The sequence below is a fragment of the Microcebus murinus genome, chromosome 21, assembly GCF_040939455.1.
Source record: "Microcebus murinus isolate Inina chromosome 21, M.murinus_Inina_mat1.0, whole genome shotgun sequence".
NCBI lineage: Eukaryota > Metazoa > Chordata > Mammalia > Primates > Cheirogaleidae > Microcebus > Microcebus murinus.
This window is the reverse complement of record NC_134124.1, coordinates 24,923,434-24,950,034: the sequence shown is the minus strand read 5'-3', so window position 1 is coordinate 24,950,034 and position 26,601 is coordinate 24,923,434.

Genomic DNA, 26,601 nt, shown 5'->3' with positions numbered 1-26,601 from the left:
AGATTTCACTCCACATCTATCCCAAGCAGATACCTTGCAAATATGTGATGTTCAATAGCCAGAAGGCCTATATAACAATGTATGTTTCGCTCTGAGGAAATTTATCCCTTTTACCTGGAAAATCAATCTAAGTACTTGCATTCAATGCATAGGAAATCATATACAAAGGCCATTATATGATTTCTCTTACTATATCTTTGGTTTTTTTCCCTTGTATTCTTATAACATTTATTCCAATCAATGATTTTTACACAAATGCACAATTAGAAAATTAAAATTTCTAATTGCTTTGAGAAGGGGATTCACATCGATTACACTAAAACACAAATACAAATATGCCAACAGGCTCTAAGACTAGGAATTCCACTTTAAATCAGCAGCTATGTCATAATTCTGTTCAGTGTTCTATAGCATTTCTCATTCATTCTCCAAAGTCAAAGTATTATGTATGAAGGCATGTTTGTTCTTATAATGAAGTATGTACAGATTGCTAAAATTGTATAACTTTAGAAAAACCTAAGATTTACCCCATTGCCATTCTGTTATGTGGCGAGCTGCTCAATAATAGTCCCAGTTCTGTATGTGTTCCAAAAGAAACATTAAGCTTCACACTAAGGCCAAATTTTAACTTGCTTAATATTTAAAAGATGCCATTATTACTTATTGTTTAAAGACATAAAACCAGTGCTATAGCTAGGAAAGTGAGTTCTCCTGGTTGCCTCCTAGTACAACTACCTGTCATCAACTGAATTTACCTCCACTGAACCCAGATATTTATAAATGAGTTATTGAGTGATAATAGCCACCACTTTTAAGCTCTGCAGATATTTTTATATCCATATATACACATATGCACCCACATATAACTTTTATAAAATGCTATACACAAAGACATTCATATGACTGGTACACATTTAATTTTCACAATAACTCTGTGCAAGTTCACAGATGTGGAAACTGAGACTCAAAAAGGTTAGGTAATATATCCAAGATCACATAGCTAGTATGTGATATAACTAAGACACAAACCCAAATCTATCTGAACTAAGTTCATACTCTTAGCCATGATGCTATACTGCCTCTTGCTTGTGATGAAACATAGGCTTTTTGTCTAGTCTTTCATAAAATGGAAACCCTTTAATTTGTTTACATAAATCTTTTGTTACTTTTTAACATACACTCTCTTCTCCAGCTCAGTTTTTTTTATTATCTTATCATATTCCATCTTTCAATTTTTTTTTTTTGTCATTTCTCCCAACTTTTCCACTTTTATTCTTCCTTTTAACCTTTCAGTATCATACCCATTCTCTGGACCCTCAATCAGTCAGTCACTCAATCAACAAGCAGTTATTAAGCACCTGCTGATTGGTTACTATCCTCATTTTCCACAAACTCACTGACTAGTAAAGGCACCAGCTATGAAGAAAAAATTATATTCCATAGAAGAAGTAGCTAAAAAGATGAAAGTGAACCTGTACCAGTATCCAAGGCTCAAAAAAATATAGGTAGAATCAGATTCTTTATCAACTCTCATCTCATATGTGCAGGGTTAAATAAGCTTATTTCTTCCAGGTGAATTACAAGCTCCTTGAACATAAAACAAAGTACTATGTTTCTTTTGTATCACTTTTATTCATAGCTTAGAAATCGGTATGTAATAAATCTTTGATATGTTCTTGCCCAACAGGTATGTGTATATCTCTGTTTTACATCCTGTGGACTATTTCCAAGAAATTTTTTTTTTTTTGTGGCATGTGTGTGTTAAGTAATATGAAAGTTTATATCTTCAAATATGTTTCCAAATATATTAGAAGGTTATTATGGTAAAAGATAAAAATGAGTGATGGATTAGAATAGGAAGCAGGAGTTTAAGGATCTAGACTAACAGCCACTGATGAATGTGTGCCATTTATTAATATCCTCTCTGAGGACAGAAGTGAAAAATCCTGCCTTGTTGGCTCCATATAATTATTATGTTAAGCCAATTAGATCAGTGACATAAAAATCTTTATAAAGTATCCAGTGTACCAGTGATTCTTAAAGTAAAGACTGAGGACCCTAAAGGGTCCCTTTATCAGTAACAGTTCAATCATAGCAGAAAAAAAAAAAAAAAAAAAAACTGCAGAAGATATTTATTAAGAGATTTATTGCAAGGAGTTGGCTTCCATGATTGTGGGGACTGGCCAGGTAAATGTGAAATTTTTAGGGTAGGCCATCAGGAAGGGAATTCCTAAGCATAAGCCGATGCTGCTATCCACAGATCAATTTCTTCTTCTTCAGGGAAGACTTAGTTCTGCTTCTAAAGCCTTTCAACTGATTGAATTAGGCCCACCCAGATTATCCAGGATAACCCCTCCTATTAAAAATCAGCTGATTAGGCCGGGCGCTGTGGCTCACGCCTGTAATCCTAGCTCTTGGGAGGCCGAGGCGGGCGGATTGCTCAAGGTCAGGAGTTCAAAACCAGCCTGAGCAAGAGCGAGACCCCGTCTCTACTATAAATAGAAAGAAATTAATTGGCCAACTGATATATATATAAAAAATTAGCCGGGCATGGTGGCACATGCCTGTAGTCCCAGCTACCCGGGAGGCTGAGGCAGAAGGATCACTCGAGCCCAGGAGTTTGAGGTTGCTGTGAGCTAGGCTGACGCCACGGCACTCACTCTAGCCTGGGCAACAAAGCGAGACTCTGTCTCAAAAAAAAAAAAAAAAAAAAAAAAAAAAAAAAAAAAAAAATCAGCTGATTATGGACTTTAATCACACCTACAAAATACTGTAACAACAACACTAATAGAGATGAATGTTCAATTAACCCTTCGCACTCGGATGTCGAGTATGGATAATGTCGAGTGGATAATGAGAAAAAAGCAAGCGAGTGCAAAGGGTTAAATAACTGGAAACTGTAACTAGCCAGGCTGACACATAAAACTAAAAATTGTAGTCCCAAACTCTTTTAAGGTGTCTATGAATGCTCCCTTGTCTGATTATGTATGAGGCTAAATATTCCTTCATGTGCTTTAATGAAAACAACAAAGTGCAATGGACTGAATGTATAGGCAAATAAGAGAACCTATTAATCTATTAATCCAAACACCACAGAAAAAAACTCTTACTAATTTTTTGCATCAGAAAATATAATTATTTATCATAAAAGTATGCAATATGTTAATGTGTAATGAATATATTGTTATTTTTAAATAAATAAACCATTATTTTAAAATTTTCTAATTTTAATTTTCTAATACAGTAAATATGAATGGCTATAATCCACACAAACAAAATCTCATGAGTCCTAAATAATTTTTAAGAGTGTGAAGGAGTACAGATTCCAAGAGGCATAAGAAACAATATCCTATACAAATGGAATGATTATGTTACCTTATTCTTATCAAAACAAAGAACTCAATGGTTCTTATATTTGGCATAAATCATTACAAATGTCTTCTACTGCACAGCATAGACAGTGTAAAAACTTGCCCATATTTTATGAATATCAAAACTATCTAATCCATTTCTTCTTATGCACTGATTTGGACAAATTATTATTCAAAGAATCACAAGCTCTTTTTGTGACCTCTTTTCCAACTTGCTTTTATGCTATCAAATACCTATTTAAATTTTGTCTATGAACACTTTTAACATTAGTATTCAGTATTTTTATTCTAAAACTTACTTTCTGCAAATTTCAGAAAGTTATCCCCTGCCAAATTTCTTTACACAATGGTCAAAATATTTATTTGGGGGACATTTTTATTCATGTTTTATCTACTAAAAAAAATGAGTCAGCTGACAAAGTGAGCAGGGAAGAAATTGTGGTGGCTGTGGGTAAATTAGGAACATACATTTCTTTTCACTATTTAGTCACTTTTTGATTAACCAAACAATGGGAGGGAAAGTCATGGGAAAGAAAAGATTATGGTTACAACAAAAATGGTCAAAAGACGGTACAAATTTGATTTGATAAAAATTAAGCTAAACAAAATTATACACATTTCAAAACACATTGTCATTCTATAGTGTCATTCTAATGAACAACGGTAAAAGGAGTATGAATAGCATCTTTAAGACAGAAGTTGCCCTCCCTCAGCTGGACCAGCTCCACTCTTTACAACAGGGAAAGCAGTTTGCGCCAAAAACTTCATGAGCAGCTGGTTCTTTCTCTCAGGCAGGCACGTGCCCCAGGCTGAGGTCTCCACAGATAGAGGGGCCCATGCCTCTTCCTTTGAAGACTTGCAATGGAACAGGTGTGCACATCCGGGAACGTTTCACTGGGAGGTTTAAGAGCTTAGACTGGGATGGAGAGGGAGCACAAGTGGACTGAATTGGTGGGAGTGCGCTGTGGGGGTCCCAGAGCACCAATTTGGGAGAATGCCCAAACGGCCATGTACTGGATAAGAGCAGAAAGATCCCAGCCCTCCGCCTTAGCACCCAGGTATTAACTGCCCCCTACTCCAACCCCCTCCATGAACAGCCATGCTGGTTTGTAGAGCTTGTCCTGACCCTCCTACCTGTGGCTCCCCCTAGTGGCCGGAAAGGCAAACTCTGAGCACGGCCAAGGCTTTGCAAAGCCTTTCAGGTTCCTGTAACCTAGCCACAATACTGCCTTGCTCTTCCAAACCACCTTGCTTGGTGGAGATCAAGCAACCCCCTGGGAGTCACAGACCACCTGGGAGACCAGAGTCTACGGTGGGCACATAGGAACATCTCGGTAGCTGGCTCTTTCACACAAACATGAACCAGTGACAGGAAGAACAACTCTATAGCTCATCATAGCATCTCCCAACTCAGGCAAACAGGGCATGGCTGACTCTTGCTCACAAGTACCACCAACCATCTCGGAGATTAAGCTGGGAGACCCAACACAATTCACGCTGCTGGGAAGAGGTGAAGACAGTAAGACAGAGGCAACCCGAGAGGATCATCAAACCTGCTTGAACACCCCGTAGGCAACTTGGGACCAGCACTCTTCTCCCTGGCATGGTCAAGGATTGACCTTCAGGGACCCAGGGACAGGCCCGCAGGCCAGGCTTAGTATCCCCAGGACTCAATCAAGAGGCCAGATGAGAAGGCATCGAGAGGCCATACTCTGGAAGCATGAAAAATCAGAGTGACAGGACACCCCCAAGAGGAAACAACAACTCTTTACCGATGGATACCAACCAAAATGAAAATATTGAAATGACATATAAAGAATTCAAAAAATGGATTATAAAGAAGCTCAACAAAATACAAGAGAAAATGGGAAACCAACACAAAGAAACCACAAACAATACAGTAAATAAATGAAAAATTCACTAAATTCAACCCACCCAACTTACTTTTTTTACTCAGTGAATCAGTCTTGCAATTATTATAACCCATCCCCTTAGGCAGACTTTCTCAGTCACAGCACTGTTGACATTTGGGGCCACCCATCCTTTGCTGTGGGTAGCTGCACTGTGCATCGTAGGTTGTTCAACAGTATCCTTGGCCTCTACCCACTAGTTGCCAGTAGCAACCGCAACCCAGTTATGAGAATCAAAAATATCTGCAGATACTGCTGCATGTCCTCTGGCATGCACCATCACCTCTTCTTTCTGAGAACTACTGATTTGGGGTTATGTGTGCATGCCCCTTGGGGTTCTCTCACCTCTTCCCAGGCTGCTTACATTATACTCTTCCTAAGAGAAGCTCTAATAAATGAAATTATTCATTCGTGTTACATTTCCAGAGGTGTTTCATGGCCTGGGCAACTTCCTGCTATCTGTCCTCCTTACTCCAGCCATGAAGAACTAGCTTTGTGCCTAATCTCTCAAATGATCAACTCCTCCTCATATTTTTGTTACTTGTTCAATGCTTCTTCCAACCCCTTCTCATTATTTTAATGCCAGTGTTTGCCCCTGTTTAACCAGCCAAAAGGCACCAAGTTATTTTCCATTCTAAGTACTTAAAATAATTTTGCTTACTCAATGAAATTAATCTAGACCTTGCCTTTCTCGTGGCTAAAATTAATTAAGACTCTGAAAGAGTATGGAAGTTTCTTAAAATACTAAACATGCAACTACCATATAATCCAGGAATCGAATGCTTATGCATTTATTCTAGAAAAATGAAGACCTATTTTCATATAAAACCTGTGCACAAATATTTATAACAACTTTATTCATAATAGACAAAAGCTGGAAACAGCCCAGATGTCCTTTGAAGGTAAATGGTTACACAATCTGTAGTTTAAGTATCAGTTACTTCCTGGTTATGTGAAAACATATATTTAGTCATATTTAGTTATATATTATTTTATTCCTTTGCCTCCATTTTCTCTCTTGTAAAAGAATAATAATTATGCTAATTCAACGTTGTTGAGGGAAATAAACGAGTTAGACTATGTAGAGTGCTTAATACAGTGCCCAGCACAAAATAAGTCCCCAATAATAGTTATAACGATTACTACCAGTAAAATTGTACACCTCTTGTAGAAAATAATCAGTCTTACACTTAAAAAATGCATCCTGATTGTGTGGCACTGGTGATGGGGGAACAGGGCAAAAGCCTGTGTCAACAATTGTTTCTTTAACTGGCATGTTTGGGCAGCAAGAATATAAAGGCTAAACATGACACATTGCAAAAATCAGGAGTGAAAAGCATGATGTATTCAGTGAGAAATGTGAACACGCACAAAATGCTACAATCATGTAAGTGTAGAACTACAGTTGCCTGCTATAAACGGGAACTATAAGTAAAACTCTGTAAAGTGTGATCCTTTAACATGATTTATTAGGGAATTCCAGCAGCCACACAAAAGAAAGATAGTCCCTCTAACAAAAACTGAACATAGCATTTCTTATCTATTATTTGTTATTAGAGTTCTAGTTAGCCAGACAGTGGCATTTAATTGCAATACACGATACAAATAATTTGCCAATGCGCATTAGTATTGACAATTTCTAGGCAGTTTGGAAAATGGGCGTATGCTTTGAGGACTCCATATCCATTGATTGGCATGAGTGCCCAAGGGATGCTACAGACACACTTGTCTGAGAACTGCAATGCCTCTCTTTTTACCCGGAAAGTGGCGAGGGGAAAGAGTGCTAGTCTTAGGAGTATGGGGGTGTGGTCTGTGGTCCCCTGTCTGTCACCAGCTTCCTGTGTAGCCTTGAGTAGACATATTCACTTCTCTGGGCTTCAGCTTCCTCACTCACAGTACAAGAAAGTAGCACTAAACAACCGGAGGGTTACTGTCTGGTGCTAACATTCTGCAATTTAACCAAATCTGTCATTCTAGATCACACTGTGTACCAAGAAACGATGGGACTCTGAGCAAAGGGAAGAAAAGGAACAGGGACTTGAAAGCACTCTTCTCTTTGGCAGATGGAGAACTTTGAAATGCCAATTGGTGTCTTTACAAATTCTAGACTCTCCAAAGCATTAGACAAATTTCATGTTCTTAAAAATTCCTAGTTTGTATCTTACAGCTTCAGCTATTCAGATTTTAGATGTTGTGGGTGTCTCTTCTCTTGTGAAATACTTCTTATGTCCATGTTTCTTCTCAGTAGTCTGATAAGATCCATAGGTACATGTAAGGTTCATAGTTACCCTAGCAACCGACCACACTTATATAAAAATTTTGATGCAATTAGATATTATGTTCATTTCCTTCCACTACCTTTTATTTTCAAGCTTGGTGATATTTCTCTTTTGCTACCCTCAAAAGAGAGGTTTGCTTGTTCTACCTTCTCTTTTATTTATGGACCCACCTGTAACTATCCATCAATACAGCAACTGCCTCATGACATTTATCCCAATTATTTGATTTACAGGCAACTCAGTAAAAGGATTATATAGTATATAAAAATTTCTTTTTAGAGTATGAATCGAAGCTATCAATAAGCCCACAAATAATTCTGATTTTCTGTATGCTTGCAGCATTCACATAATCTTTAAGTGTGATTTATTGGTCCCACTTTCCTTATTTTGTATAATCAAACAGTAATCAATAAGAACTATGACTATTGTAAAATGAAGCTTCTGAAGCTTTGAGGGCAAATTCATCATCAGAGCACATATAAAAGTCACTGCAGAGAGTCTTTTCTTTCTTTCTTAAGTACCCTTGAAGCCCAGCAACTGAATTATATTCCAGGCCCCCGAAGAGAGCTACAAGATTATAATTGTCTCACGCCTAATTGCATGCATTGCAAAAGGTAGATGGACAAAGTCACTTTTGTACCATGCATAGAGAATAAAATCGCTTATGAATTTTGATATTGCTGGCTCATTGATTCACAGAGGGGAGAAATGCATGCAAGAGCCATGTCTAACAGTGATGCTGCTATGTAAATGTGCAGCCAGGCTGGAGAACACTGCCTTCACTGTTCTGAGACTGGGCCCCACACTCACAGCTTTGCTATTCTTCTCCTTCACTCCTGGGTCTAGTGAGGCAGCTTATTTTTCCCCTTTCCTTCTCTAGTCACGGTTATTTCTTTCCAGTGTATCTTCTCTGAGTTTCCGAGGGAGTGTTAGCTTAAGGTTTTGCCTTGACATAATCAGATATAATCAGAGAAATGAAAAATGCCATAGGAAAGAGAAATATTTTAGCCAAGGTGTACAAGAGAAATACTGCCACTTTCAAGCACTATTTTCCATAGTTTCTCATGGAGCCTGCTCAGTAGGGACATCAGCTTGGCTGGGGTAAGTAAAAGCATCCTGGCCCTACCCATAGGATGGGGGAGTAATCGCCTCTTACGATCACTGAATCGAAGTTCTGAATCAGGCCCAGGTTATAACCACTTGGGATTCTGCATTTGAAATTTCGTTTGACTTGCTGAGTGTGAGATCCACGTTTCTTTTCTAACAGAATGCTGTATTTTTTCTTCAATTGATTTCATTATGATAAGCCGATGGCAAATGCTACTTCCTCAAGCAACAGAGCTTGCAGCCTGAATGTGCCTGAATACGTTTTATGAAAAATAATATATTCTGCATTCATCCAGTGCAGCCCGAGGAAGCAGATGGGGTTAGTGCCTTGTTCTCAAAGCAGAAAGAAACCACAGCTTTGAGGAGGAGAATGAGATCATTACATGGCTTCCCAATTTCATCTCCATAAACTCTGAAGCTAGTCCATCACAGTGGTTTTCAATGATAGGTGGGAAATTTGGCTTTCCTTCGAGTTAAAAGGGGAAAGCTTGTTTAAAGAACAAATGTGTTTACTCCCTGAGTATTACTTACTTATTCTATTTAGCTTTGTGCATACAGGTTGGTCTATGATGAACACATGCAGTACAATCCTACTTTGGCACACCATTAAGGCTGGGGTAACCCCATCTCTAATCCTAAAATGAAAAGTAAATATTTAAAAAAATCACTCATAGCTGCCAGTTGTTTTGCCTGCAGGTGTGCATGCACCCAGTGGAACTTGCTTTTGTGACAATTCTGGCCAAGGTAGGCATAGGGGGATTTGACAACTGTAGGGAGGAGCTTGACCGCCAAAAGCCAATCTGGCGCTTCACTCCTTTCTCCTCCTACAGCCCCTTCTCTGCTTCAAGATCTGAGAACAGTTAGGAGTGCTGGGAGTGTTACTCCATTAACAGATGCACTGTTACATTAAGCCATTAATCAGACAAATCACAGATGTTGTTTTCTTTCTAGATGTTACTATAATTACTCTTAATAACACCTACCGAGTTTGTCATTTCATTGCCATTGATGACTTTTTAAAAATGTATCAGATAATTCTTTTTTTTTTTTTGAGACAGAGTCTCGCTTTGTTGCCCAGGCTAGAGTGAGTGCCGTGGCGTCAGCCTAGCTCACAGCAACCTCAAACTCCTGGACTCAAGCGGTCCTTCTGCCTCAGCCTCCCAAGTAGCTGGGACTACAGGCATGTGCCACCATGCCCGGCTAATTTTTTTCTATATGTATTAGTTGGCCAATTCATTTCTTTCTATTTATAGTAGAGACAGGGTCTCACTCTTGCTCAGGCTGGTTTGGAACTCCTGACCTGGAGCAATCCTCCCGCCTCGGCCTCCCAGAGAGCTGGGATTACAGGCGTGGGCCACTGCGCCCGGCCAGATAATTCATTTCTTAAACTCTATTTCTATGGATTTAAGTTGTATTTCCACCTTGAAGGATTCAGGAAACTCCTCAGAATTTCACCATGTATTTGCCAAAGAGTGTAGCAGGGTGACATCACGTGTGGGTGGAGTAATAGGATCTTGAGAGACTGAAGGTGGAAACCTACATGCTGAGTTTGCAATCAAATCGTACTCCCCTGGTGCTAAAAGATGGGCATTATGTTGGGACATATGGTGCTAATAGATCAGGCTGAAAGAGAGATTTTCAAAGGAATGAAACTTTGAAGAAGGGAAGGGACTTAGCCCAGCTGCCTGGTTTACAAATGATAAAACGGGGACCTAGAGAAATGAAGTCTGAGTTAGTGAGACAAAAAGACACCAAAGTCCAAGTGTTGGTTCTTCTATCACACTCATCCTCACTCTCTCCTGCCATATCATCAGGGAATTAAAATCTCCTTCTTGATACAAAAGCATGGTAAAACATGTTGGATTCCCGGGACTAGTTCTATCTACTTACCCACTCTCCTAAAAGTAAAACTCAGCAAGGCATTCTTAAACCCTGCTTTTGCTTTGCATAGAGAGCTCTATGGTTTTGTTGTTGTTGTTGTTGGTTTGCTAATTAAATAGCACTTATTTGTCCTTTTCTTGTGGCATTGCTTTAAATTCTCTCTTCTACAAAGTTGAAGCCTCTGGGGCCCTTTCTCCTCATCTTATAGCTTTCTATAAAATAGACTTTTATTAAGAGATCAAGTAAATTGGATAGTCACAACAGCAGTGGTATGACTCAGTAGAAATTACATGGGTTTTGGAATAAAATTTGGATATGAATTTCAGTTCTACTTCTTATAATTGCATGACCTTGAATAAGTAACTTAGCTTCTCAAATCCTCAATTTGAAAGAGTATGTGTGTGTGTTTGTACATAATCACTCTAGTGGGCAATGATTAGCCCACAAAAGGCATTTAATAATTATGGGTTATTACTACTAATTGGAACCAAATGACAGGGAAAGTCAACTGCCATGGCTTTTTTTAAATGCTAAGTGCTGTCTAAATATCTAGATGAAAGAAGGAGAATCTCATTTTCTGCTTTAGGTATTGAGTAATCACTGGCTGCTGCTGTCAAAGCAGGGAACCTGCTTTTATCTCTCAGCCAAAGTTTTTGCAGGCTGGTCTGGTGTAGTATAGTATCAGTTTGAACCCACTAGATTGAAGAAATGACACAGAATCACAAGAATACATTGAGTGGTTCTTTGCCTCATCTGCCTGATTAAATGAAAATTCCAGATCCTGCACTCAACTAGCAAGCTTGATGGTGAAGTTTTCACATTCATGCCAACAAATGTTGTGTACTTCCTCCTCCCCAAGTATCACTTGAGCAGTGGTTCTCAAAAGTGGTTCCTGAGCCAGCTGTATCAGAATTACTCAGGAACTTGTTAGAAATGCAAAATCTCAGGCTCTGCCCCAGACATGCTGAATCCGAAACTCTAGGGATGACTCAGAAATCTCTTTTTAAAAAGCCTCCAGGTGATGCTGGTGGTCACTGGAGATACAGAACCATGACCTGGAGCATCTGCCCAGCTACTTTATGGATGGCAATGTTTCGCACAGTGAGGGGCAGGTATCAGGCCAGCACTCAAAATGATCTAAGGTAGGACAAAGATGACTTTAGGTAGCATTCAGATGTGGCATCAAACTGCTGAATCACACAGTGAAAGTTTTCCCTCTCTTAATTCTCTTTTAATCCTTAAGTCTCAGTTTGATAGTGCCAGGTCTTTCACATGTCTCTAACTCTTACTAATTGCCCTTTCTAAAAACAAGCGCAGGATTTTGGGAGCACTGGGGTCCAGCTAGAATTGGAGATATTTTGTTTCTTCTCTTTATGGCACACTATTTAAGTGGTGATTTTAAAAAGTTTCCTTTATAAAGATTTGCATTACTCAGTTCGTTAAAAAAAAAAAAGTCAAGAAAACAATAATACAGTTGCATGTGGGTTAACAAAACTTAGGTCTGTGATATGGAGGTGAGGATGTTTAGAGAAATGCTGGTATTCTAGAGAGAACCTAGTTATATCAGTGTTTTCATTCCATTTGTGCCTTTTATTAGCTGTGCTATTTTTCTTAGCCTCAATGTTCTCATCTATCAAATGAAAGTGATGCCAATATCATAGAAATAATCTATGGACTTATGTATGGAATATGCCTTGTGCGATCCTCAGAATATGGTAGGTATTTGATAAATTCTGATTTCCTCAAGCCTTATTTTGAGCCCAGTTTTCCGTGTGGCCTTCAGAATAGCATTTCTGTCTAGGTTCCAGATTCCTCATTTGTAAGGCAATGGTAAAGGAGACTTGACGATATAAAAGGCTCCTTCCTGCTCTTAACCAATACGTATTTATACATGTATATTGTATGCGTGTGTGCAAACATCTATAATAAATTCTGTACTCCCTACCTTTATAAAAGTACAGCTTAGACATATGTAGCTCTGTTCCCCAGACATAAAACTTGAATGCTTGAGAATATTATTGAAAGTAGTTGGCTGCGTTGGAAAAATAAAAACTCAAATAGTGAGAAATGTGGGAGCTGATGTACATTTCAGAGCTCAAAGGTAATTTCATTGTATTTTATTATCATCTGTCAAACTTAAAGCAATACTGAGACTAGAAAATAGATTTTCACAGAGGTTTCTCAGGACAATGGTTTCCATGACTTGGTGTAAATACATTCAGAGAGACTTGTTCCTACTTAATAAGCAGCGTTTTTCCTTCAGAATTGCTGATGCGTTCGCTTATAGCATTTGAAAGGCAGTTTGTCCTTCGCTGTCAAGTGAACTTGATAGAATAATAGGAAATTCTGAAAACTTCGATCACATCTTGTTGCTTCTCAAGGGAATTTCTTGACTACTTATTCTATTTAAGGTGAAAAAAATGACGGTGTTTCTTTGCTCTTGTACAAAACACTTAACAATTTTAACAGTGCTGGTTCTAGTTAGCAGGTACCACATCGGGTTTACTTTTCATCATTCCAGGGAATAAAGATGACTGGGGTTTGGGGGTCCTTTGAAGGGTTTAATCCCGATATATAGGGGTTATTACAATATGGCACTGTTAAAAAATCCGAGGTTGTGATCATCAGCTTGTTTATTGTTTATATTCTTATCAATTTGCTTTCAGTTTTAAGTTTTATTTTTGAATATGTAGAAGATAAAGTATGTTCATAGACACTTCTAAAAATCAAAACTACACAAAAAGATATACTCAGAAAAGTGTTACTGCCTCCTGTATTCATTCTACCTTATTTCCCCTACCCCGTGTAGGTAGCCAGCAATATTGTTTCTGCTTCTTCTTGTGTTTCTCTTTATAAAGATAAGCGCATGTATATATGTTCTCTTGTTTCTCCTTCTTGCAAGGGTAGCATGTAAACTCCATTGCAATTTGCCTTTTTTCATTTAACAATACCTCCCAGAGATCACTCTACATCAGTTCATAGAGATCTTTTCTCATTCTTTGTTTACAGCTGCATAATACTCTATTAGGTGTATAGGGCCATAATTTATTCAATCAATCTCCTATGCTTAGATATTTCAGTAGTTTCCTTCAGAAATACTGCAATGTGTAGCTTTGTGCATATGTACATATGCACCATTGGAGTTGTATCTTCAGGATAAATTCCTAGAAGGGGGTTGTTGAGTTGAAGGATAGATGCATATATAGTTTTTTTAGCTGGAGACAAATTTCCCTCAGTAAGGATTTTGCATTCCTACCAGAAATGTATAAGAGTGTCTGTTTTCCACAACAATGTGTATAGTATATTGTCAAGCTTTGAATTTTTGCCAAACTGATGAATGAGAAATTGTCTCAGTGAATTTTAACTTTCATTTATCTTAATATGAGTGAATTTTAATATCTTTTCACATGTTCATGGTCCATATTTATATCATTTTGCAAATTGCCTCTTCATTTCTTTTGCCCATTTTTCTATAGGATTATTATTTATTTTTCCTTCAAGTGTTAAAATTTTTGTACATTAGTGATATTTCCCCTTTTTTCCACTATGTATGTTGCAAATACTATTTCCCAATTTGTTATTTGTCTTTTGATTTTGCTTATGGTGCTTTTTGCTTTATGTAGTTAATTTATCAATCCTTTATCACATCTGGAATTTTTAGTATCAGCAAAAAACTTTTCCATAAACTCAGACTATAGAGGAATTCTCACCCAGACTTTCTTCTACTACTGGCAAGGTTTTATTATTTTGCATTTAGAATTCTGGTCCATTTAGAGTTTCTTCTTATACATGACATGAGGAAGGAATCTATTTTTTTTCACTTACAAAAAATGGCTATCCAGTTGCCAACATCATTTATTTAAAAGACCAACTTTGCCCCAGTGATTTGAGATACCATCTTTTTAATATACTAGAGTTTTATAGAATTTTATTCTATTCCATTGGTCTGTGTGTATGTATCATCATAAGGCAGTACACTGTTTTAATTACTGAGTATTTATAGTATTAATATCCACAGGACTAGACCTGCTACATAGCTCTTCCTATTCATTGTTTTCCTACCAATCCTTATGTATTTATTTTATCATATAAACTTTGGTCTTGATATATCTAGCTTGATAATAAATCTTGCCCATATTTTGTTGGGATTACAGTAAATCTATAAATTAACAGTGAAAAATTAGATCTTCTTTATGTTGAGGCATCCTCAACAAGAACATGGGCCATCTTTATCCACTTACTCAAATCTACTTTTGCATCTTCCAGGAGTATTTATAGTTTTCTTCATGTAGACTTGAACATTTCTCATTATGCTTGTTACTAAATATTTTATCCTTTTTGTTGCTGTTGCAAATAAAATTTTTCTCATTCATTGTATCTTTTAACTATTGTCTATATACATAAATGCTGTTGAGTTTTGTTATATTAATATTTTTATTTGTGAAATATGGTTTTTAGCATTATAAAATGTCTTTTGCTTCATGTTATGCTATTGGCTTAAATACTGCTTTGTCTGGTATGAAGATTTCAGTTTCTGCTTTCTTATTGTTTTTAGATGCCTGATAAAAACTTTGTCCATTCCTTTATTTTTAGCCTTTTTGAATTACTACATTTTGAATATGTCTTATACACAATATAGAGTTGAGATTTAATGAATGGGTCAATTTGAGAATTTTTTATCTTAATAACTAAGATAAACTCATTCATGTTTATTGATATGACTGTTATGATTAATGCCAAGTCTCTCATCTTACATTGTAATTACTGTGGGGATTATGGTAGATTTACTGTGTTTTGGTTTGGTTTGACAGACGCTCACTCTGTTGCTCAGGCTAGAGTGCAGTGGCATGATCATAGCTCACTACAACCTCAAACTCCTTGGCTCAAGCAGTCCTCCTGGCTCAGCTTTCCAAGTAGCTAGGACTATAAGCACACGCCTGGCTAATTTTTTTTTTTTTTTAATAGAGATGGGGTCTTGCTATGTTGCCCAAGTACCAAGTACTAAGGCTGGTACTTGCGTTTTTTCTATTTAATATGTCTTTGCTTTGCTTTTCCCCTTTGGCTATTTATGACCTTTTGTGGTTTTGTTGCAGTGTTTAGCTGTGCACCTCTATAATACCCTTGGTATTTTTTTGTTCTTTCTAACATTTTACTATCTCAAACCTTTCAATGGCTTCCATGTCTCAGAATAAAATCCAATATCCTTACTATGGTCCACAAGGCCTTTCATAACCTGGTTTTTGACTGTTTATCTACAGTTTATTTCTACTATTCTGCACTTAATCACTAAACTCCATCAATATAGCTTTCTTGTTCATCCTCAAACATGTTCCCATCTGAAGCCTTTGCACCTATATTTTCTCTATCTGATTATTCTTTCCCCAAATTTTGACACAATTCACTATCTCACTTCATTTAGGTCTTGGCTCAAATTTCATCTCATCATCAAAAAGTCCCTAAGCCCCTTATTCAAAAGATCACCCCCACATCATTCATTAGCCTTTAGCGTAATATTTGATTTTTTTCTTCAAAGTTTGGGCCACTACTAGCCATTATTAATATTAACCACAGGTAGATTCTGAAGGCCAAAGAAAAATATTTGAATAATCCTTTCAACTAAATAATACATTTTTCATGGTTTCTTCATGTCATTAAAATGATGGTCCAGTTAAAATTCTAAAACTTGAAAGCCTGGATTTTGAGGCTTTCAAACAGAGAACAGATGTGGAATGATATTTGGCACTGAAGATGCAAATGGTTGGCCCTGCCTAACAACCGGATGATAGCCCTGTCTGTCAAAGTTTTTCTCTAGACTGTTTCCCCATCACAATTTGAAAGGTCCATCTCCATCTTATTCTGATAGTATATGAGGGCCTGTTTTCTTATGTTCCCTGGCCCGTTCCATCATGAATCTAAGATAAGGGCACATTCTGAATCCACTAGTAAAACATGTACAATGAGAAACCTCCAGAATGGAAGTCTAGCACCAGCTGCCCCATGCAATTTTCCAACTTCATGCTGCATAAAGCAGAGAAGAGAGGCATCATGAATTGATGAGGTATAGTTCAGTAACCTGGGGCTTCAAATTTTGTGCCAGATGAAAAGACAACTGGATTTGGCTTTTAAGTACCAGCATAATCTTGTAATTCTGGCGAAAGTTTATGAGTGAAAGATAGCCTAATCCCAACTGGTGCCCACAATCTGTGGCTACATTGCAGAATCCTGATGTCAAAGAATTTGGTTCCAATAAATTTGCTCAAACTTCTATGGGACATAAAATACCTTTATGAACAGTAATGGCTATTGTATCCTGGTGAGCTAATAATAAGTACAGAAATATCTCCAGGGCAAGAATAAGATGGAGAATGGAACGTGGAAAAATAACTCTAAACATGGTTCTCCAGGGCTAAGGAATAAACCAGATGGTAGTATATTTGAAAAATGGGGGAGAATAAATTATAGCTATTTACATTTCTGCTCTGAAGGCAGTGCCTGTGTTTTCTGTAGGATAGCTTCTTTGCTAAGGATTATTAACTTGAGAGGAGAAAACTACCAACAAATGATATTTTAATGACTAGCATAAAAAATGTGTTACTTTGCTGTGATTTCACTGAAAAAAAAACACATCTTGGTAGAGAGACCTTGATCATATTTTAGAAGCTCTGCTGAGCCTTTTTCATTAAGTGAAATAACAACATATTTTAGAAAGAAAAATACTAAAATGGGTTTCTTTTTCAGAAATTATTCAATTCAACAAATATTTGACAAGGTCTTGCTATGGTCATGGCATGACACCATGCTAAGTACCAAAGTGACATAAAGAAGAATAAAATAGATCCCTTGACCTCAAGGCATTTATAATTTTGTGAAGAATATTTCAAAAGCTAAATCTTTTGTATTGTATCATAAGAGATAGTGACAATGTATAAATGGCCCACCCACGTGTATAGTAGCTGATTTTTTAATCTCTGCTTTTATGACCTTTCTAGTTGAAAAAAATCCACAAATCTCTTTCTGAGAATTGCCAAACAACTTGCAGTGTTGGGAAAATGTAATCAGCAATGATGAGAAAACAGGATGGACTGACTGATGAGGTACAAAGACTTTTGATTGCCTGGATATGTGATAAGACAGTGAATCCATATGCCTAGAAGCCAAAGACTGATTTTTGCAAAGTGTTGTTGTAATGTAAAACCTGTAAGAAAAGGAAAAGTAAGACATCAAAAAGAGGCATTTTCAGCTTGAACAAGGGAATATTTGATCACTCCAATAGGAGAATCTATTGATATAACCTTACAATTCAGGTAAAAACTACAAGGGATGATTGTGCTATAGCATATAAGAAAAAACAAAACAAAACGGTGGTTAGAGATTGGATATGAAGGAAGCCTCCTTGGAGGAGGTGGCATGTAATCTAAGCCTTTGAAGGATATGGATGGGTAGAGTCTGTGGGAAAGAATAACTGAGTCAGAGGAACCAGAGTGAGCAAACATATGAAGCCCTGAATTTGCCAGGAATTTTGTGGGGCAAAGTAATTTACCTGCTGGGTTGGTAATAGCTGAGAAAGCAAAGATAATTTGCAACTAGCTCACAAAGAGTGTTATTCAATAAGCTATGAAGAGAATGCAGCATGTGAAGAAAAATACGCTGAAACAAGAGCTTTAGAAAGATCACTTTGGAAGAGCAACATAAAGCGTAAGTACAGTATGTGTGACACTAGTCCAGACCAGAGAGTAGAAAGCACAAGGACATTATCTCTCTGCAATAACTGGCATTCCACAAATATTTCATTCACTCGGCACTGGATTATTAGCATGTCTACCACATTCAAGAATCTGTGGAGGCTAGAAAAATGGAGAAATATTCCATTTTCCCCAAGGAATACTTAAAATGACATTATTTTAAGTATTTAAATAATATTTAATATATTATGAAATATTAACTAAAAATCAATATTAGCATACTGACATTAATTAATACTATTTAAAATGATACTTAATTATCAATTGGTCATAAGTTTACAAGGTGTTGGGGGTCGTCAAGGTTCAATTGCCCAACTGTATTGAAAAGGTCTGCATTCCACTCCCAAGGATATCAGTAGTCAAGATGGAACCACACAAAAGATTACAAATTTCATGAAACAAACAAATGAACCAACTTGGCTGTCTGTTATATTTCCATATTAATCCTATTGGTTTATTTCCACCGAGATCAAAATGATATCTAGGAAACCAGATGATCTGATCAAATATCAGATCTGACTACTCCAAATGGCAATCAGAAACCCTGTAGAAAAACTATCCTTTTTGCATATTTTCAATGCATAAAGAAAAATCCTTTACCTAGAAGCCAAACATCCTAAGCCATGCCCAACTTCCTATTTAGACATTATCCAAACCTGTACAGTGTAGGCAATAACTGCTCGACAAACCAGGATTTGGAATTGGGGAGAGGGAAAGAGTCTTTGGTTGAAAATGGTATGGTGATATTTAGCCTCACAAAGTTGTGTGTGCCCTAAGCCTGCCTTCTTCCTTAACCCCTGAGGAGGGAGAGCAGCTGGCTTCAAGCCAGTGGGGCAAGATCCAAATGTAGCACATGAGCTTATTCATGATGCAGGTAGGAGGCTCCACAGAACAACATGTTCTGTAAAACCTTGGGCAGCAGACAGAGATGACCATATGCTCCTCTTTTCATTTTCTGCTTGTCATTTTCTATTCTCCTCTCCCCTGTAAGTGACTGGAAAGCAGGGACTTTATGTCCCTTCCAACAAGAAACCACCACAAGCTATATATCTCAGTTTGTTCTTCAACAAGCACGGTCCATTTCTGAGCCAGTGTTTGGCATTTGAAGTGACAGCTCAAGCCAATAATTTTGCTCCCCCTTCTTTCAATTTTTTTTTGCCACATCTTAATCCAGGGTGTGAGAAACAGAGCTCTTAAAGATTAAAAAAAAAAAAAAAAATCCTGCCGAGGAATTATTTCTCCTTCAGCTCTATAGCATCTCTTGGATAGCCTCCCACTGAGCATGTGTTTAGAGGAACTTCAGCCTCATCAATAATCTATATCTCAGCTGTCACTGCTTTTTGAGGAAAACCTACACTCTCAGCTTCTAGGGGAACACACAAAGTAAGTTCTTATAAGACAGGGATGGTAGGGGTGGCAAATGAGGCAGCCATCAACTTCTAGTCAAGGGCTCTTCTAGATGCATGGAGACTAGGCTTGTTCTGGTCAGCACCTTTGAGAAGAAGAATTAAAGGTACTAAGGTCTTACAGATCCTCAATCCTCAAGGAAAAGCCTGTCATGATAATTTGTTGATACTTGTGGAAGAAATCTGTGGGGGAAAAAATTCTGAAATGTATACAACAAGGAATGTGACCAAAACGTTTCTCTGCCTGGTGAGAATTTATGTCTGAGTATCTGAAAGAACATCATAAACTAAGAAAATGGATTGTCATTGGAGTCCCTGGTTAAGGCTTTATTTCCTTAAATTTTAAGTATGATACATACTGTTGACCCATCTCTACTTTTTTCCTGTTGTATTCACATTTTTCTCCATTAATAGCATTTCACAGAGAACATTGCACTGAGAAGGAGCAGCCTTTTGTGCAGATTAATTAAATATATCTTAAAAATCAACACTTACTGGTTTCTGCCACTTGTAGCACAAGACTGAACTTGGTCACCCTAGATGGCATGCCCCTTCCTCTAGGAGCATAAAAATCCGCTGTTGCTCCTTGAAAAGATACGAGTGCAAAGTCTTTTCCAAGAAAAAAGAGTTCTTCTCACTCTCCCTTAGGGACAGTTGTTTTTCTTGGAATCATGTGGCTGGAATTGAAAAGTCTACCTCTTGTACATAGGCTTTTAAAAGCACTCTTGGTTTGCTCACTATTTTAACACCCAGGTGTCCATTTGGTGACTTTGCTTATATGACTGCCTCTAAATATAATAAAACCATTATAGCCAGTAAATCTAAGATCATGAATGGATTCGTAACAAAGCTTTAAGTAAAGTTGAGATTTCCCCCTGAAGTATTTGAATTATACTTTAACCGTTTTGCATGAAAACATTTGGAAATATGTTTTTAAAGTCATTTTTTAAAATTTAAAACACATTTCCTCACTGCCAAATGTAATTGATACAAGAATCACACAAAGTGAAAATATGGTTCTTTTTTATAATAAGTTTTCATTTCTCAGCTAAAATTCTCCATCTGTTTGAATTGTCTACTTCCTCCACTCGATCTTTTACCATATTTTAATCACAGTTATTTTACAGTCTTTATCTTCTAATCCAACATCTGGACTGCTTTGATTGACTATCATTTAACTTGATTATGAATCACCTTTTTCTGCATCTTTGCCTGTCTCATAATTTTTGGCTGTATGCTAGACATTGTGTAGAAAATGAATCATAGGATGAAATAAAGATTAACTCCTTGAAAAGAGTGTATCCCTTCCTCTTCAGACTGCTGATATAGAAAGATGAGTCAATCTAATCATCTAATCTATAATTGAACTGGATGTGAGACTTGCTGCAGCTTTGTCTAGTTTGATGCAGTTTACCACTAACAATTTGAAGGCAGGATCAGGGGTTTGGGATCTGATTATTAGTGATAATCATGAGATTCCTTATACTCTATAAGCCAGCTTTCTGCTCTCCAAATTGTGGGAGATTTCTCTTTCTCTCTCTTTGTTTTTATAACACAGCCATAAGCTTTTAAGGCAATATAGTTTGCTCTCCAATTCCATAGTTTTCTGTGCCTTGTGATATCTCCCCACCATACTAGCCTGCCACCAGCTTTCAGTAGCCTGATATTTTACACCTAGTGAAGACCCCATGCTCCTTAGAGAAAATCCTTCTCAGATCACTTGTCCTACCCTAGAATTTGACACAATAACACTGTTCACTTGGTGAAAGTGCTGTGGAAAGGGTTGGATAGTGAGTGCAGACTTACTTTGGTTTGGATTTGCTCAGGATTCTAATTTGTCATGCCAGCCCATGCTTGGCCACAAAAACATTGTTACACATTGGGCATGTTTCTCCTTACTCCCACTGTGGCAGGTTTGGTTCCTCTTTGGCTGTGTCCTCAGGGATGATAGCAGCTGTGGTAGTGCTCTCATCCAGGAGTAGCTCATTCTCTTTCTGTTTATAACGTTTAGGTTTCTTTGTGTCTTCAGCACTGGTGGGTTTTTCAGAAGTATATTTCTGTGGCTTATCCAGCTTTATATCATTGCAAGGTGGGAGCAAAGCATTCTACACAACATTCTATATCCTGGAAGCACAAGTCATAGAGTAAAAATTGAAAGCCTACCTTCTTGCTCCCTAGATGCATCCAAGTGTGCACACACACACACACACGTGTGCACACACACACACATTGTTTATTTTAGTGTATGCATACACATGTGACTTTTAAAATCAATATTTATCTTGCTGTGCATTCTCTATACAACTTGAATTTTTTTTCTCAACAATGTGTTGGGTGTATATTTCCATGTGACTACTTGTAAAGCTATCTCATTTTTTTTGAACATTTTTACAGTATTCCATTGTATTGGCTGAAACATTACTTACCCAAGAAATTTCTTACTGATGGACATTTACTTGTTAAAATATTTAATACTATAAATAATGTACCCATGAATAATCTTATAATGGTACTCAGAGTATTTCTAAGTTGAATTCCTAAGTGTAAAATAACTTCTTTCAAAGGATAACATTGAACACAATGTCATCTTTTCATATGGTTTTGTGGCATCAATATGATTATTACTGCTATACTGCTGGCATGTCCTGATTACTGATTGACAAATATTCATCTATTTGACCCATTGAACAAAGGCTTGAGACCGGAGTAACCCAGAGTAGGTTCTGTGGAGCACAGTTCCCATGAATGTTCTATAAAGAAAGTCCCGTAGTCAAGTAAGATTGAGAATCCCAGTACACTACACTCACCTGCTCTCTTTTCTTGGAGATTAAAGTCTCTGGGAGGCCATGAAAAAAAGAGCAAGCAATTAACTTTATTTAATTCAGTGTTTCCCACACATATTGATCAAGGAACTCTTTTATTGCCTATTACCTCTTGACATCCTTAGAACGCAATTTGGGAACTGCCACTCTTACAATTTTGTTCTTTTAAAAATAAATTGTTTCTGTTCCTTCAATCTCTTCCCTGGTAATTCAGAATTTAGCACTTTCCACGGTGAATTGTATTTTCTCCTAATCTGCTATTCCAGAAAGGTTTTTTACGAAGAGATGGGGAATTTGCTAGAATTGTTTATAAACTAGAAATAAGCAAACTTTAAAAGAAAGCCTGAGGAGCTATCCCATAAGTCAATAATGAAAGTTTCTAATGTTTGAACTCTATTAAACCTATTTGACCTTCACAAAACCCTTCTTTTCTTCTTTCAAGATTCTCACTTGTATTTTCATATATGAAGTATGATGTATTTGGTAATCTCCTGAAGTTCTGATTTAGGAAACTCTCCTGATTATCTAAGGTTTAGGTAGAGGGAATATATTCCATCAGAAAAGGATGAAAATTCAGTAATTTTATTCATCATAAGGTATCAGAAGAGATCTGTGCAGTTAACAAGGGAGACTCCATATTAGGTAGAATCACTATTAATTAAGAACTGACTATATGCCAGCCACTGTGCTAAAAAGTTTACCTGAATCATCTCATTTACTTCACTCAACACCAGGCTAAGAAATACTATTATTATCTCCATTGACAGATAAAGAATGTTGGGCTAAGTAAAGCTAAGAAAAAAAAAAGCCCTTATTTGAAATCACAGAGCAAATGAAAAAATAAGTGACAGAGCTGAGATTTAAATCAAGTCTACCCAATTTCAAAATGTGTCTTTAACTACTACATTATTCTGTCTACTGAGAGAGAGAGAGAGAGAAACAGAGGGAGAGAGAGAGGAGAGACAAAGAGAACGAGAACCAAAGCCATGGTTTGGATATGTCAGATTAACTAAAATAAGAGTCAGAGGATGAAACTTGGGCCAAGCTGGGGTAAAATTTCCACTTGTCAATCATCCTTCTAGATCCCATTCTATATGCTGCACTCATTTCTCCTCTGGAGCTCCCGCTGACATCAGTTGTAGAATATGCAATAGAAATCTATCCTGCAGATAAAGGGATCATAGAGATCTCTGAGCTAAGGACAAAAAGGGGGGTGAGGAACAGTCCAGAGAGTTTCATATATAGAAATTTAGCTCAATTCCTAACAAATTTTAGATTAAATGAAGTCAACAGTGTTTTCTCTGCGGATAGCCAATCAATACAAGAACAAAGAAAGGCTTAGATTAATCTGCAGCTGGGAGCACACTTGAGAAAGCAAAGCACAGGTTTCCAAAGCTCAAAAAACCTTAGGCCTATTTGATCTGGTGTCATGATTACAATCACCCACATACAGAAAACATATTTATTCAGAAAACATATATTGAACATTTCACTTCCAAGACACCATGTCAATTATCACAATGCCCACACAAACACCTGGAAAAAATTAAGGAGCGAATTGCTTGAGTGTATTTGGGAAGATTTTATAAAACAGAAAATTAAAGAAAATATAAAAATATCTGCTACTAACTTCTGGCATACAAATAAACATTGGCAGGAAATAATTAAATGGCATTGGTAAAATGAATTTCCTATTGGAAACATCATACTCATTCAACAAGTATTAGCTGCATAACTATTACACACCAGACATGTGCTAAGTCCTAAGATCATGAGGAATGTATAAGATAGTCTCTGACCTCAAACATCTTACAGCTGAGTGGGGAAGAGACATAAAAAAAATAATAACCACACAATTTTCCAGGGGTATAATAGTGGCAGAAACAAAAAGGTGAATAAGAGTCCTAGAGAATCGGTTATTTTTTATGCAAATGCATAAAGCTAGTGGACATGCTATATTTGTCCTCTGGAAATGTCAGAGAAAACAGACCTATTCTAACCAAAAATGAAACCAGGCACAGAGAGAGAAGGTGGCTTGCTTGCCCAAAGCTAGTAATTGGGAAAAAAAAAGGAGTAGAAGCCTTCTCACTTGCGGTTGAGAATCTTTGTTAGAGATACAGTCACCCTCTGTGTAACAATCTTTCGGTCAATGACAGATTGTGGGTATAACACTGGTTCCATAAGATTATAGTACCATATTTTTACTCTACCTTTTCTATGTTTGCACATATTTAGACACACAAATATCTACTATTGTGTTATAATTGCCTACAGCAGTGGTCCCTACCCTTTTTTGGCACCAGGGACCAGTTTCATGGAAGGCAATTTTTCCATGGCCTGTGGAGAAGGATGGTTTTGTGATGATTGAAGTACTTTACATTTATTGTGCAGTCAATCCTCTCTGCTAATGATAATCTGTATTTGCAGCCACCCTCAGCGCTAGCATCACCACCTCAGCTCCACCTCAAATCACCAGGCACTAGATTCTCATAAGGAGCACACAACCTAGATGCCTCGCATGCTCAGTTTACAGTAGGGTTCACGCTCTTATGAGAATCTAATGCCTCCTCTGATCTGACAGGAGATGGAGTTTATGCGGTGATGTAAGCGATGGCGAGTAGCTGTAAATACAGAGGAAGTTTCACTAGCTCACTCGTGGCTCACCTCCTCCCGCTTAGCCCAGTTCCTAACAGCTCAGCAACTAGTACCAGTCCATTACCCGAGGGTTGGGGACTGCAGGCCTACAGTATGCAGTACAGTCAGATTCTGCACAGGTTTATGGCCTAGGACCAATATAGAGCCTAGGTGTGTAGTAGGCTGTACCATCTAGGTTTGTGTAAGTACTCTATTATACTCACACAGCGATGAAATCACCTGACGATGCATTTCTCAGAACACGTCCCTGAGGTTAAGCAATGCATGACTCTATTCAAGGAAGGTATGCCACCTTTTCTGGCACAGTTCTTGCCTGGGAAGCAGTTGCATCCACCACCGTTGAGTTTCTTAGGTTGGGATGAATAGTTGTGAGCATGCCTAAGTACTTGCCAGAAACCAAAGGATAATGCAAGCAGTTTGAAATAAACACTTTTATTGCAAAATATGACAGAGGTTCCTTTATGAGAATTATTTTACATTAGAGCCACCTGCAACAAAGTGAAACCTGCTGGTGTTGACCGAGAAACCTCCTTCCCAGCATAACAAGAATGGAAATAAACAACTACTGTATTTCTGCAATGCCATGGCTTGGAGGATTGTGTTGGATGTATTGCTTGGTTACTAAGAACTACTGTCTTTTCCAGGCATTAGTTTAACTCCCTTTATTATTCACAAATAATGAAAACTGAAAAATCAATATCTATCTGCTATTCAGTCTGAATCCCCTTTTAGTTTTACTCATTAAGCAGTTGAGATATAGTGGCAAGAAAGTTGTTTTCTAGGAACTAGAAGGGAATCTTAAAAATGTTCATTTACCTAGGCCCCCAAATTCCTCTTCTTAGAAGATTATCTAAGAGAGGTTACTCAAAAGGAGAAACAGATTCATTTTACTAAACACACTTTTAAGAGAACTAGTTTTAATAGTAAAAATTACCACAAATACCTTAAATGTCAAATAGTGGAGAAAGTCTAGATAAGTTAGGTCAATTTTTAGAACATTATTAAGGCCACTAAAAATACTAATTAATAGCTATATAGCTGTATAAAATTATTTATCATAATGTATGTTTTCATTTCTGACATTACAGCTGATGAGTAGAACTAAAAATCTTATAAGACAATTTGAATACATACTCTGAAAATCATTTAGAAGTGAATACATAACAAACATCCTTTTAAATACTGACTAAGTACTGAAGAAAGTAAAGATAATGCCAAGGTGTCAAAACCAAAATAGGACAAGAAAAGAAATCATAGGCAGTGTTACTGTGAGTGCCTGTAGTAAGTTTTGGTAATAGCACATAGAGCTGCTGGTTTCTATACCATAACAATTTGATTTTTTTTAACACTCACTGGTATGTAGGATCCAAGATTTGGGGGGGGGTCTCAATATTTGAAGAATTTTAAATTAATTTGCCTATATAAAGC